General features: G+C 41.8%; 1 long non-coding RNA gene across 1 annotated transcript in view; it reads right to left on the reverse strand.

Moving 5' to 3' along the window:
• LOC126237239 (uncharacterized) overlaps nucleotides 1-14040 on the reverse strand; it is a 570495-nt gene that overhangs the window by 432805 nt on the left and 123650 nt on the right. Inside the window, exon 2 of the long non-coding RNA XR_007545055.1 lies at nucleotides 9100-9139. This is a non-coding gene — a long non-coding RNA (uncharacterized LOC126237239). The remainder of the gene's footprint in view (nucleotides 1-9099; nucleotides 9140-14040) is intronic.

A 14040-nucleotide genomic window follows, 5' to 3' on the forward strand; every position in this document is an offset into this window, starting at 1 on the left:
GATGCAATTTTAAAGTACAGTTTAAGCATATGCCCATAATTTGAAGTGGGCTGAATTTTATATGTATGATTGTAAGTAGTATTAAAATTTCACACAAAACATAGTAACATAATGAATATTAAAGTAACTTGCATAGGCAATCTTAGATACGGGTGGTATTAATAGAAGAATATGATTATATTTAGAGTGAAAGGAAATAGGTGTCTGGATCTCTCATATGCAAGTCCTGTAAGTGGAGGCTATGTATGTGCCTGTAGACTGAACATAGCTAGATTCCTATATATAACATTTAAAGTGAAATTTCAAATTGCATAAATAATTGAACAATATAAATTTTAACATATAACAATGCAATTTTATCTTGCAATCTATTAATCATAAATAATACCAAAGTTATCCCCTACACAAATGAAATTACAGAAATATTCAGATAGCTGAGGATCATTGTACAGGGTTTTATTTGGGGCAATAGATTACAAAAACAGAAAAACAATATTAATATATCATAAAAACTAGAAAACTGTATTAGACAAGTCAAAAATAAGTTACATAAAAATTTAAATTATGATAATTTAAGTGTAAAATTGCTTAAATTAATACAAGTAAATCCTGGAATGTAGCAAGACAAGTGACAAGGTTGTGAAAACCAGGAAGGGGAATCCACATGAATGTCCAATGAGATCTCTGATGCTCTGTGAGACAAACCTGGGAGCCTACAGTGTATGTTAAATGAAGTACATAATCTTTATGTGTGGCGCAATCATCGTGAGTTAGGCCCATCTACATCCATGTAGTATTGATCAATATATTTTTCACAGCCTTTCTACACTTTCCGTCTAGATTAATCACTGTCTGTTCTATTGTCTGTGTCACTGTCAGAGCTAGTATCTTCCCAGGTAATATGTTGATGTTCTGTCGCTGTCGGTATTCTTGTTCTGGCAGTAGGATTTTGATGTTTATATATGTCAAACAGTGTGGTTGACACTGAGTCAGCCAGACTATTTAAGGTGTTCCATGTATCTGGGTCCCGAAGAACCGTACTGACCTCATCATCTCTTATTACAGGTCGTGCATGGTCAAGTAGATTACACCTTAGCACAACATCTTCAGGCGTTCCAAGAATGCCACATGGGCATATCTCTGTTTGTCTTACTCCCATACGGTGTAGATGTGTTGGATATGGTCCATGCCCGGTCAAGTAGTGAACCATGCCACGACTTGGCTCCACATGTTTTAGTTTTAACCTCTCAGATACATTTGGAAAAAAGGAAAATACACGCCGCCCTTTGTCTGATGTCTCCCATTCTCTTTGCCATGTGTCTAACTTCCATTTGTGTAGCTGTAACTTGGTTTGTATGTTTTCTCCCGTTATTTGGAAGACCCTATCGAAATCACTATTTTTCAACCAATATAAGGCAGCTCTACAGCGAATAGTGAGGTCTATTGGGCATGTTCCTAGGACCACATACAGGGCCTCAACAGGTGTTGTGCTAAACGCTCCTGACATCCTGAGTAATACACTTCTTTGCCCTCTCCTGACTATTGTTTTGTAAGTTACTAAACTTAAACGATGTGCCCAGGCACTTGCTGCAAAACATGCGATAGACTCAAATAGTGCCGTGTGATAGATCCGCATCGTCATTAATGGTACTCTAAACTGCGCTGAGTTTAATCTCGCAAGTTTGTGCATCATTTTAGCAGCTTTGTCTACAGTGCGCTGTATGTGTTCTTTGAAGAAGAGCCGTTCATCTAGATGGAGTCCTAAGTATCTTGCTACATGTTTCCTTTGTATATTAATGTTATTGAATTTTATACTAGGATTTCGCTGAAGCATTCCCTTAAGCAATAAGTAGACTGTTTTATTTCCTGCTATTTTCAATTTGTTCTGATTACACCAGTAATTGATCATCCGTAATGTTAACGTGCATTTATTTTCCAATTGCAATCTAGATGGTGCAGAGACAACAACCAAAAGATCGTCTGCGTAGGCGACAACACCTTCTACAAGTGTGTCCCTATCCAAAATGTCCAATAGGGGCTCAATCGCTATATCCCAAAAAATGGGACCACAGATTGATCCCTGTGGACATCCCCTGGTTACTCTCTTAACCACCTTCTGTGTTCCAGCTTTCCATTCTACAATTCTTCCCCTACAGTAGTCCATGAAACTAGAATATAAAGCAGTAGGTAGTCGAAGTTCCCTTAGTCTGGCAAATAGTGACGGCCACCAAAGATTATCAAAAGCTCCAGCGATATCAATGAGTACAGCAACCACATATTTCTCCGTCGTATTCCCCAAAACTTGTAGGGCGCGGTTTATGGCGTCATCTATCGATTTTTGTTCTCTAAATCCAAATTGATGAGGAGTTAGACCAAAGAGGCGCCTATGTGCCTGTAGTCTATCGCACAGGAGCCTCTCCTGCACCTTAGCCAGTGTGTTCAGGAGACAAATAGGTCTATACGATTTCGGGTCAGTAGGATCCCTATCTTCAGACTTTTTAATAATGACATTAGCCATTTTCCAAACTGTAGGGATTCTTCCTTGTACAAGGGCTTCATTAAAAAGGTCAGTTAGATACGGGGTGATCAATATACTGGCATTCTTCAATGTTTCTGTGTATATTCCATCAGGGCCTGGCGCCTTTCTATTTTTAAGTTTATCTATTGCTAGGGCTACTTCTTCCTGCGAAAAAGGGAGTGTGACATCCTGATTTACATATGCAGATTCCATACCGTCACGTAGGTCACGATGATGTCTCTCGTCCTCTATGTATGAGTCATCTGGTAGGAGCGTATTTAAGAGATATTCTGCTGAGCATCTCCAGCCGCTTGTCATGGTTCCGTCTGTTCGTTTTAACGTTGACAGCACCATCGGGGTTTTAATGCGATCAGTCATTAGTTTAAATGGTTGTCCCCATATATCTTTCTGTAAATTCGTTTTAACAAAGTCAGTCCAATACTTTTGTCTGGTTTTACAAAGTTCAGTTTTATACTTTAGTTTAGCATTCCGGTACTGTTCCAGTCTAAGCTGTCGTTCTTGGGCTGATATAGCCCTCTGATAGTACTTTCTCTTATTCCGCGAGTCTTTCCGTAGTCGAGTCAGTTCAGCTGTCCAAGATCGTTGATGCCTCCGCTTTGCACTGGCCAGTGGGATGGCACTCTTTTGTGCTTTTTGCAGGACATCTGTCAAAACATGTGTTTTGAAGTCTATACTACCTTGGGTAGTGTACAATGCCGATTCTTCTATTACATTTCTTAATTTGTTCCAATCTGCCCTACCAAAAGCTAAATATTGTTGTTGTGTCTGAGTAGTTTGAGTGTTTCTATAATTGTCTGTGTGGATAGTAATAACATTGTGATCGCTATGTGTGGCCCCTTCCATGACTTCCCACATGTTTATATGTGGTAAGGAAATATCATTTGCCAAAAAAATATCAATATTACTTTGGCCACCAGCATGACCACGAAAGGTTGGGGGTTGTCCCGCTCTGTTTAATGGGAATAAATTACACTCATTTATTACATCCTCGACCATGTGTCCTCTAACATCTGTCCTATCAGCATGCCATATGGTTGACCGTGCATTTATGTCTGCTAATATAAGCAATCTTTTCCCTTGTGAGAAACGTGAAATATCTCGCATTTTTTCAATAAAGGGATCAATTTCATACGAATATTGGGCATATATAGATGAAATTATCCATATGTCACGCCCATGTACAATCTCTGCTGTAGCAATGTGTTCTGTACAGAGCTGGGATATCCTTGTAACAGTCAAATTAGGGTTAATCAATACTATTGCGGCTTTAGCATTTTGAGTTCCCACAATTGTGGTAAATTGCATCGATAAACCGGTAACTTTGCCACCCCGCATGTGTGGCTCTTGCAGGCAAGCTATATCAGCATGTATTTCGTCTATTAACCTGTTAAGTTCGATACCTACATGGGTACTTCCCATACAGTTGAGTTGGATTATCGTCATTTGTTTAGTATGATTGGGATTAGATGCCCGTGCGAGTTCTACCGTGACTTGTTGGGGGTGTACTGTCTCGCGATTTAGATTACAGTTCATATTAGTGAGCATTATTCAGTATATCGTAATCTGTACGTTCAATTTGTCTTTCATAAAGCATTTTATATGTTTGACATTCAGACCCCCCTGCCTTGTCACAAACCTTGTTCCTATACTTGCATGGTATACATCCAATTTCTGTCTCCTCTTTACAGTCAATTCTCTTATGCCCTGTTTTGGCACATCTTCCACACACCTGCATCTTATCACATCGTTTAGTGGAGTGTCCAAGACCCCAGCAGTTGAAGCATTTCTGTACACCTACAAAATCTCTAATATTTAATGCTTCAAACTGAATATACACCCTATCACTCAGTAATAGCTGCTGACGAATTTTTGGTGATACCTCAAGGACATTATTTACTGTACGTTTTCCTCGTGGTCCCGTTTTAAACTTAATTGAAACCCCCTCACTAAATTCTTCCCTTGAAATGTACTCACTTAGATTAATTTCATACAATTCTTCGAGAAATTCATCATCAGTTAGAGTTGTTGGTACTTGATACACAGCAAGCAGTGGCCTAAATTTTCTAGGTTCCTCACATCTGATATTCTGAAGCTGTGCTGTTTTTTCCATTATTTTTATTTTATCTGCTTGTGTTTCTGTCTCCAAAATTACAGTATTTGCCGTCGATCTTATTGCCTTTATTTTAACTTTGTCCTGTTTCGGATTTATTGTCTTTGTTACCACTTCCCTTATTGTTTTAACATCTGTATTATTATCTGACTTAAAAAAGAGGGTGCTAGTCTGTTTCGCTTTCATTTGACTAATCTGTTGTTCCAACTTACTTTTCAAATTTCCCTGGGGGACACTAGCAACCGCAGTTGCGAAGGACACTGGAAGGGATCGATTTTCAGATCTCAACTTCTCGTTCTCCGCTTTGAGTTCTACTAACTCTGCCTGTAGTTTCTCAAAACGTGCCTGCAAATCAGGAGCACTTACTGCTGCTAATTCCCTACTTAACCTAGTATTTTCTACTCTGAGTTCTTCTATTTGCCCATATAGTTTCGCCTGCCCCAATGCAAGAATCCATATTTTATTCTTTACAGATGAGGATATAACAGTTGATGTTTTCTTTCCTCTAAGGTCTGTCTGAAGTTCTGTAATTATTTCCTCCACAGCCTCTGTCATGCGACTTTCCATGTTTGATCTTCTAGGTGTCTCTCCCCATGGACTGCTACGTGGTATCTCCCTACTATGCCACAGAGCCACTGTGACAAGTGACACGCCACTCCGCGGCGTCCGACGGAACAGAGGCGCCTGCGTCCTTCCTCCTTCCTACCACATCCACCCCGCCGGCCGAAGTGGCCGTGCGGTTAAAGGCGCTGCAGTCTGGAACCGCAAGACCGCTACGGTCGCAGGTTCGAGTCCTGCCTCGGGCATGGATGTTTGTGATGTCCTTAGGTTAGTTAGGTTGAGTCCCATAGTGCTCAGAGCCATTTGAACACATCCACCCCTGCCAACACCGTGCTGGATCATTCTATGGAACTTTCAGCATTCATCGTTCCTACGACGGCTGTTGTGGCTGTTGTGGCGGAACGTCGGGAGGCCCTTCCGTCTTCCGATAATGGAGATCGGTGCGCAACCTGCGGTCACAACAGAGGCTGACCGTACGCCCTGGTGTTTGCGCTAGATCGTATGGGCACAACTGAGGCGCCGACGACATCGGCATGGAGCGACGACGTCGGGGAAGCACAGGACCCAGCGCAGGTGTCTGCGGCACCCGCGACGGAGCAAAAAACGCACGGCAGCATCGGCGGGTTCCAGGGACACCAGGCGAGCGACGCTGATGGCTGCTCCCCCACCCCACCCCTTTTGGTACCTACCAGCCGAACTCCCCCACGTGGCGGTCCACATCTTCAAACGTACTAAGTAGCTACGATTAACATCAACAACATTAGTACCCGGGTGAAAATCCAAATTCTGCGGGAAATAATTTGGGTTTCCGACATCGACGTCGTGCTGCATCAGGAGCTATACTTGGACGCCCTGTCGGATGTGGCCGGTCACTCCTCTTACGCTTCTGCTGGTGCCGACTTTGGACGCGGAGTATCCGTTCGTGAGGGCATATCAGATGAAGAAGTCATGTACCTGCCTTCCGCGAGGGTATGGCACTTACACGCATTGTAAACGTGTACGCCCCATGGAGCTCTGGTCATAGAAGGGACAGAGCTTTACCCTGAGGAGATCACTCCCCTCCTCTTGACCGCTAAGAATATTGTTTTTTTTTATTTTTTTTAAATAATCATTATTCAAATCATTACATTATACATATTAGCCCACTACCTGAATACATTAGTGGGTCCTAATTCCATACACATATTTGCAGCTATTTTTCTACACTACAGGCAAATCTTAGATTTTGATCTTACCATAAGGGGCTCCTAATTCTACTTAATCTACGAGGAAACTTATGCTACCTGCAGCGTTACAGGTGTGCCAGTGCTCTATAAACCTGATGGATGTTGGCTGGCCCACTGAGCTAGTCCCAGTGGTCGTGCCCCTGGCACTGGGCTGGCCAGTAACTTGGTATCGCTGCAGTATATCCTAGAAAACCTTATCATATATTACGAATACTGTTTGTTTGTCGGCGACTTCAGTTTGTTTTACATCGGAAAGACCAACAACCACAATTCAACCCTTGCCAGGACCTGTACATTGCCGTCCGCGACCATTCCCTCTGTGACACATGGGAGATTCGCCTTGGCAATGCACAAGGCTGTACATATCAGGCGGTCTGCGAATCGCCTGGATAGGACTTCATCTTCCGGGCGCTCGTCGATGCTATCCAGGATTACACATTACACAGTGGTGCAACAACAAAAAACTCAAGATGGCGGAAAATAAAACAAAATACACCTTGCTGAAATGATTCCTGCTAGGGAACCTAACGGTAAAAATAGGGGACGCGAACATAAAACAATCTAACTTCATCGCTATCTTGGGGAACACATAGATGAAAAATAAAATTTCTGGGAATACAAAGATCGTAACTGACAAAGCAGAAAAAATACTCCACAAGCTGGCAAGACTAAATTCAGACCATTATAGACTCCCTTGTCAGTCACAATAATATACTACTGCGCTCTCTTCGCGTCAGTACTAACAAGGGAACCTCCCCATCGCACCCCCCTCAGATTTAGTTATAAGTTGGCACAGTGGATAGGCCTTGAAAAACTGAACACAGATCAATCGAGAAAACAGGAAGATGTTGTGTAGAACTATGAAAAAAATATGCAAAATGTATAAACTGAGCAGTGCGTGCGCAACATAGGCAACATCAAGGACAGAGCGAGCTCAGGAACGCCGTGGTCCCGTGGTTAGCGTGAGCAGCTGCGGAACGAGAGGTCCTTGATTCAAGTCTTCCCTCGAGTGAGAAGTTTACTTTCTTTATTTTCGCAAAGTTATGATCTGTCCGTTCGTTCATTGAAATCTCTGTTCACTGTAATAAGTTTAGTGTCTGTGTTTTGCGACCGCACCGCAAAACCGTGCGATTAGTAGACGAAAGGACGTGCCTCTCCAATGGGAACCGAAAACATTTGATCGCAAGGTCATAGGTCAGTCGATTGCTCCACAGGAATACACGTCTGGTATATTCTATACGACACTGGCGACGGCATGTGCGCCACATGACAGGAATATGTTGTCGACTCACCTAACTTGTACACTTCTACCTTGCCCGATTCAGGTTCTTGTGGATGTGATAATCACTCCCAAAAAAGTGATGAGAACATAAGAGTTTGTTACATAAACTGCAAAAAATGAATGCAACAGTTTCACAGTCGCACAGTTTTTCCTGTGCTCTGTCAAAACATAGGTTTGTAACGTTTTCAAATTTTTCCTTGTGATACCGTCGAATCCTGCATATGTCCAAGCAAATCTGAACATGACCTGGAATTTTGGAGAGCGAAGTTGATTATATAAAAAATTAAAATTTTCACTCGAAGGAAGATTCGAACCAAGAACCTCTCGTTCCGCAGTTGCTCACGCTAACCACGGGACCACAACGCTGCAGTGCTTACACCACCATTAATGTTGCTTATTTTGCCGTGGGCTACTCAGTTTGTATATTTTGCTTATTTTTTTATAGTTCCACACAACTTCTTCCTGTTTTCTCGATTGATCTGTGTTCGGTTTTTCAAGGCCTATCCACTGTGCCAACTTATAACTAAATCTGAGGGGGGTGCGATGGGGAGGTTCCCTTGTAAGCTTTGCCGCAAGTACATGGGCTCACGAACTGAGCCTCTTAGCAAACAGGACAGCTCTCAGGAGTGAACAGAGAAGCGTCTAATTGAGACTGTCGGGGGCTTGTGGTACCACCTGAGCTGAAGCGCTTTGCCTGGCGCTTGAGTATTCCCGATAGACCTCACGATAAGATAGAGAGCGGCTGTGTAATGGCTAAAGGTGAGGAGACGAGACCAGGCTCCGAGATCATTGGTGTATCATTACATGCAACACGCCAACTAAAGACATGGCGACTGGATACCTGGAAGGGTGAGAACAACATCAGCGATGAGGGTCGGAGACTACACAGCTTTCTCCCTAACACTAGGGAAACACTTAAACTAAGACATATCGATTCCAGCCGCGGTATGATACATATCCTGACTGGACACAGCCCTTTTCCCACTCACCCAAACCGCGTGAGTCTGCAGCTGACCCTTAGTTCTCCAAGCGGGAAAGATGGTTCCCCAGAATACATTGTGCTCTTTATAAACAAAGTGAGACATTTTGTAGATTAGTGACGGAAATTCCTTGTGCCACCAACGTATCAATGGGCTGCTGTCCGTTGGAGGCCATGGTCCAGTGCTTTAGAGAATCTCTGCACCAGAGACAAGTCGGCATAGTTTCAGTGTGCATCAGTCCGTAGGTATTATGACGTGTGAAGCTGTTACGCTGCAGCGATTCTGGCTGTTTAATTATATTTGCACCTATAAACCACAAATCGGCACAGCCAAATTGGGTCACTGATAGCCTTGGATACTGCTGTCAGCCGAGCGCAGCGTGAAACTGTACATATACATACCTCACGTCCATCGATGCGCGGACGCCAGAGCGCGGGCGACCTGCAATTAAAGAGAAATATGAAAATACAGCGCCAGCCGCAGATTGCACTCTAGAGTTTATTACGGCCACTGCTTTTTGTTTGCGAAAATGATTTAATCTCGTGCTGAAATTTCATCAGATGTCGGTATTGAGCTCGTAACGTGATGAAATTTTCTCCATTACGCGATGCAGTAAGTCACATACCGAAACTGACAGAGCAATAGCTTTCATTGCATCTGATTTCAAGTACAACGCGTAAAAGCAGACACCGTAAATCACTCCTGATCGCTACATCGAACCACAATAAATATTCCATTTTCGTTTTAAATAAATCGGGACACTACGTGATAAAACAAAATCTTATTTCTGAATAATGGTATCACCACATAAACTCTTTGAAAAACGAAATAAAAATTGGTTTCTCTCTCTCTCATCATTCTGTACAAGTAGAAGACGTTCATCTGTATCAAAAACGTTACTCTGCCGTTCATACTAACTTGTTTGACAGGAAATTGGTAGACTCGCCTTCAGAGTATTTCTATACTGTTCTACTCTCGCACAACACGAGGGAGACGTGAACACCGTGCAAACCCTGATTTCTCTTAATTTATTACAATAGTCATTTCGCACCGTGTGGTTAGGAGTCAACAAAATACTTTCGCTTTACGAAGAGAAAGCTGATGACTGAAATTTCGTGAAAAGATCTCACCGCAACGAAAATCGTATTTGTTCGAATGATTGCCGCCCTAACTCTCTTATCCGTGAAACTCTTTCTCACATTTCTTGATGATAAAATACGAGCTGTCCTCCTTTGAAATTTCTCTACGTCTTACGTCAATTTTATCTGGTAGGGATCGCATATCACTCAACACTGCTCCAGAAAGGACACAGAAACTTAGTGCAGTCAGCTTCGTTACTTGACGTGTAGCCAATAAAACTTAGTTTCTTGTTCATCTTGCTCAAAATGGTTCCAAATGAAGTTACTCGTAACTGCAGTCATTAGGTAATCAGCTTAACTGTCAACATATTTTTGCGTGATTTATCATGTAGCCGAAATTTAAGGGAACTTTTTAGTAGTCTTGAGAAGAGCCTCACAGTTTATATTGTCAGGGTGACTTGGCAATTTAAGCACCAAGCAGATATCTCGTCTAAACTATTCTGTAGTTCGTTTTGATCTTCTGGTGACTTAACCAGATGGTAAAGGCTTGCACTTCAAGATTTCCGAAAGTCAGTGCAAAACTAAGGGTCTGTTTTTGTGGGGTGATCTAATTCACTGATGCCTAAGGAATTCAGGTGATCTCATAAAAAGATGACACAGTTAATTAGCTGATACTCTAATATAATTTAATAACAAACTGTCTCAATGAAATTCTGTAGGAAGAAAAGAATTCCACTATATCTTATTGGAGGCACATAAGTTTACCCACATTTTAAATAAGGATTCGTATCCGTATTACACCCTGATTGTTAAAGGAATTAACATGTAAACAATGTCCTCTGCCATATGAAGCAGTAATACGGATTTAAAGAGACCCTCTTCGTTATTAAGCTTACTAATGCAAGAGGCAGCGAGTACGACCAACGTAATTTAGGTTTCTTCATTGAAAAAGGACATGGAAGATTTCCTTCTGCCCTCTTATCCACCCGAGACAGGTAATGAGTGAAATGTATTGAGGTACACGGGTTAGGAATAATTCTCAGTATTGTGGAAATAATAGAATATATTAAGGACTGTGAAAAGGGGCGTTGATAATCAGTGCTAAAAGATACACTTAGTAGAAAATGTGATACAATAATAGTTGCGTTTTGAAATTCTTTTACTGAATTTTTCGAACTCTGATCACATAAGTGGTGTTGTACCTGATTTCGACTTCTTAGTACGTTAAATAAAACATCGCCAAAGTACAAATGATGGCCAGAAGAGATGGTCATTGTGTGTCCATATCAAAATGCTCTGCGACAGTTTGAGTTTCGTTCTTCATTTAGTGCAATGTAATGGGTTTCAAATGCAATAATGAACTCTATCACGGAAAATTACGATAATGAAAAGAAATAATGTTGGCGATCAAGGTTACGTCCGCTATGCATACCATGAGTTCACCACAGTAAGAGCACACCTTGTTAGTTTGTCCTTTCCATCAAGAGGTAACTAATGTACTGAAGTTCCTCTGAAATCGCTTGGAATATTCTAGTCCCTGTGTACTTCTACCGTTTTCCCTCTCTAGCACTGCATCCATGGCCAAATTAACTATTCCAGGTTACAGCAGCAGAGGTCCCAATAACCGTTCCAATTTCTGGTAATGATATTCCATGTATCTCTATCCTCGCGGCTCTTTCAGGAGCTCCTGATTCCAAAAAATGTTCAAATGTGTGTGAATTGCTAAGGCAGCAAACTGCTTAGGTCATCGGTCTTCGGACTTACACACTACTTAAACTAACTTATGCTAAGAACAACACACACACCCATGCCCGAGGGAGGACTCGAACCTGTGGCTTGAGGTGCCGCGCAGTCCGTGACATGACGCCCCTAACCACGCGGCCACTACGCGCGGCTCCTGATTTCGTACCTTGTCTGCAAATATCATTTGCAACATTATTCAATAACACAATACAGTTCTACCTATTCCTTCTTCTCCTCATTTCGGTGAACAATTTTACGGTTCCATACAATGTTGTTCCTTTAGGTGTACATTTCCAGGAACTACCTCTTCAATTCAGCAATAAAATATTATAAAAGCAGAGCTCTGTAAAAGAAGGCCAGCTTCATATGCGCCACACTATTTCTGAAATCTTTCCTGTTTCCACCATTCTACGTGTCCGTACTTTCTACACAGGAGAATTCCGTTACTTCTTCCACTATCAATTTTGATTTCACACAAGTGGCTGTTCTCCTTTTCATTCTCAATCACCTTTCCCTTTCTTACTTTCATCCACAAGGGTTATTTCGTCTGACAATCCCTTTCCCTTCCTCTTCAAAAAATTTCATTGCTTTCTCGGTGTAGAGTATTTGCTGTATCTCAGTAGAAGTAAGCTACAACGCCTGCCTTACTCCCTCCTTAACACGAACCTGCCTCTCCTGCCGTTCCACTTTATTACTCTCATCTTTGGTTTTGTAGGCATAGATTACTCTAACAACACTGTACATCACCCCTTGTCTTCTAATAGCTATTCTGACGGGAAGTTCTCAGGCTAGTTCCTACTCCTAGTAATCTGCCTCGAGATGACTGGGTGTTTGTGTTTTCCTCATCATTTCATCATCATTCTTGAAAGTGGAGAGATTGGGCTGAGCAAAGGTTGGGAATTTGTACGGGCGCTGATAACCGCGCAGTTGAGCGTCCCACAAACCAAACATCATCATCATCATCATCATCATCATCATCATCATCTACTCCTAGAAAACTTAGCAGTGGTTAGAGGTTGCTTGAGACACTATATTATTACGCTGGTACATACATCAGAAGGGTTTTTGTTTTGCATGTTTTTATTCCGGTTGCTACGGATTGGTTTATCCATTTTAATTTTCTGTTTGTAGTTCACTGTTGCTATTGCTGTTTCTGTGAGTGGAGCTGTAGACTCTAGAAAATAGAGCGCCAAGTGGAGAAATCGGAACATTAACGACATATTCTTGTGTTTGAGTTCAATGGAGGGATGACTTCAGCGGAGGCAGCAAGAAACATTTGCGCCGTGTATGGGATAATGCCATTGGATAGTGCACGCAAGAAAATAGTTCTCTCGTTTTAAGAAGGATCGTTTTGACATTAGTGACTCTCCACTTTCGGGAAAACGCTCGGGGTTTGATGAAGATAATTTGAACCCATTAATCCACAATAATCCACGTCAGTGTACTAGAGAACTGGTAAATGAATGAAATGTGATCATTCCACCAATGCGTGACATTTGCATGCAATGGGGAAGATTCAGAAATTGGGTGTATGAGTACCACATGCTCTAAGACAAAATCACAAAAATCAGCGAGTGGCCATCTGCTTGATCATCATCAATGGGCTCCAGTCCTGCAACGTTACTGGAGACGAGAAACGGTGTCCTTGTGCCAAAGTGAAGAAACGAAAGGAATGAACGAAGCACCATCTCCGCGTACAACGACCTGTGCGCATCCACAAAAAAGATAATGTTATGCATCTGGTCGATCGTCGATGGTTTGCTGTACTATGAATTACTCCCCCGAACTGTAACCATCACTGCTAACATTGGATATCAGCAACTGACCTGTCTTGCAGTCAATAAACATGTGAAAGGCTTTAATGAACCAAATAAATTCAGAAAGAGTTTCGCGGACGAAATTACGTGAACATTTCTTATTTTTACTTAGCGTTTTTATAGTACTTATGTAAATGGCCAACTATAGTTTAGGAATTTACATGTATTCTTGCCTTGTCGACCACATTATTATTGTGCCTGGGAGTGAGGGCGGTTTGGTCCTCTTTTATCACGAGTCAGCCCGTAATCGGGCTTGACAGTATATGCAGGACCGACCTGACAGCATCGACAGTACGATGCACTTTTCTTAGTCCTTGCTGTACTTTCTTACTGCAACGTGACCGCGTGTTTCCGGTAATGGTCAAGTGCAGTAATATCGTGCTTCAGTGGTAGCTACTTTACGTAAATGACTGTTTTTGTAACAAGCAGTAAATTCAGTTACACCGTGCAACATAATTATTGTTAGCAGAATGATTCAAATTATGAACATTTTACAGGTGTTATTATTGGGTACTGGAATGTTTACGTCTGTCTTTAGAATTAAGACAGACGCGGAATTAAAGGTTAATAGCGGAACCGCAAAAAAAAAAATTACTACTTAATGAGAAAGACGACAGTTATACACTGTACAAGGTACTATAAAACACTCCATGTCTTGTAACGTAACGCTTTGCTTTTGTGTGTGTGTGTACACACACACACA

The sequence above is a fragment of the Schistocerca nitens genome, chromosome 1 (assembly GCF_023898315.1).
Source record: "Schistocerca nitens isolate TAMUIC-IGC-003100 chromosome 1, iqSchNite1.1, whole genome shotgun sequence".
Taxonomy (NCBI): Eukaryota; Metazoa; Arthropoda; class Insecta; order Orthoptera; family Acrididae; genus Schistocerca; species Schistocerca nitens.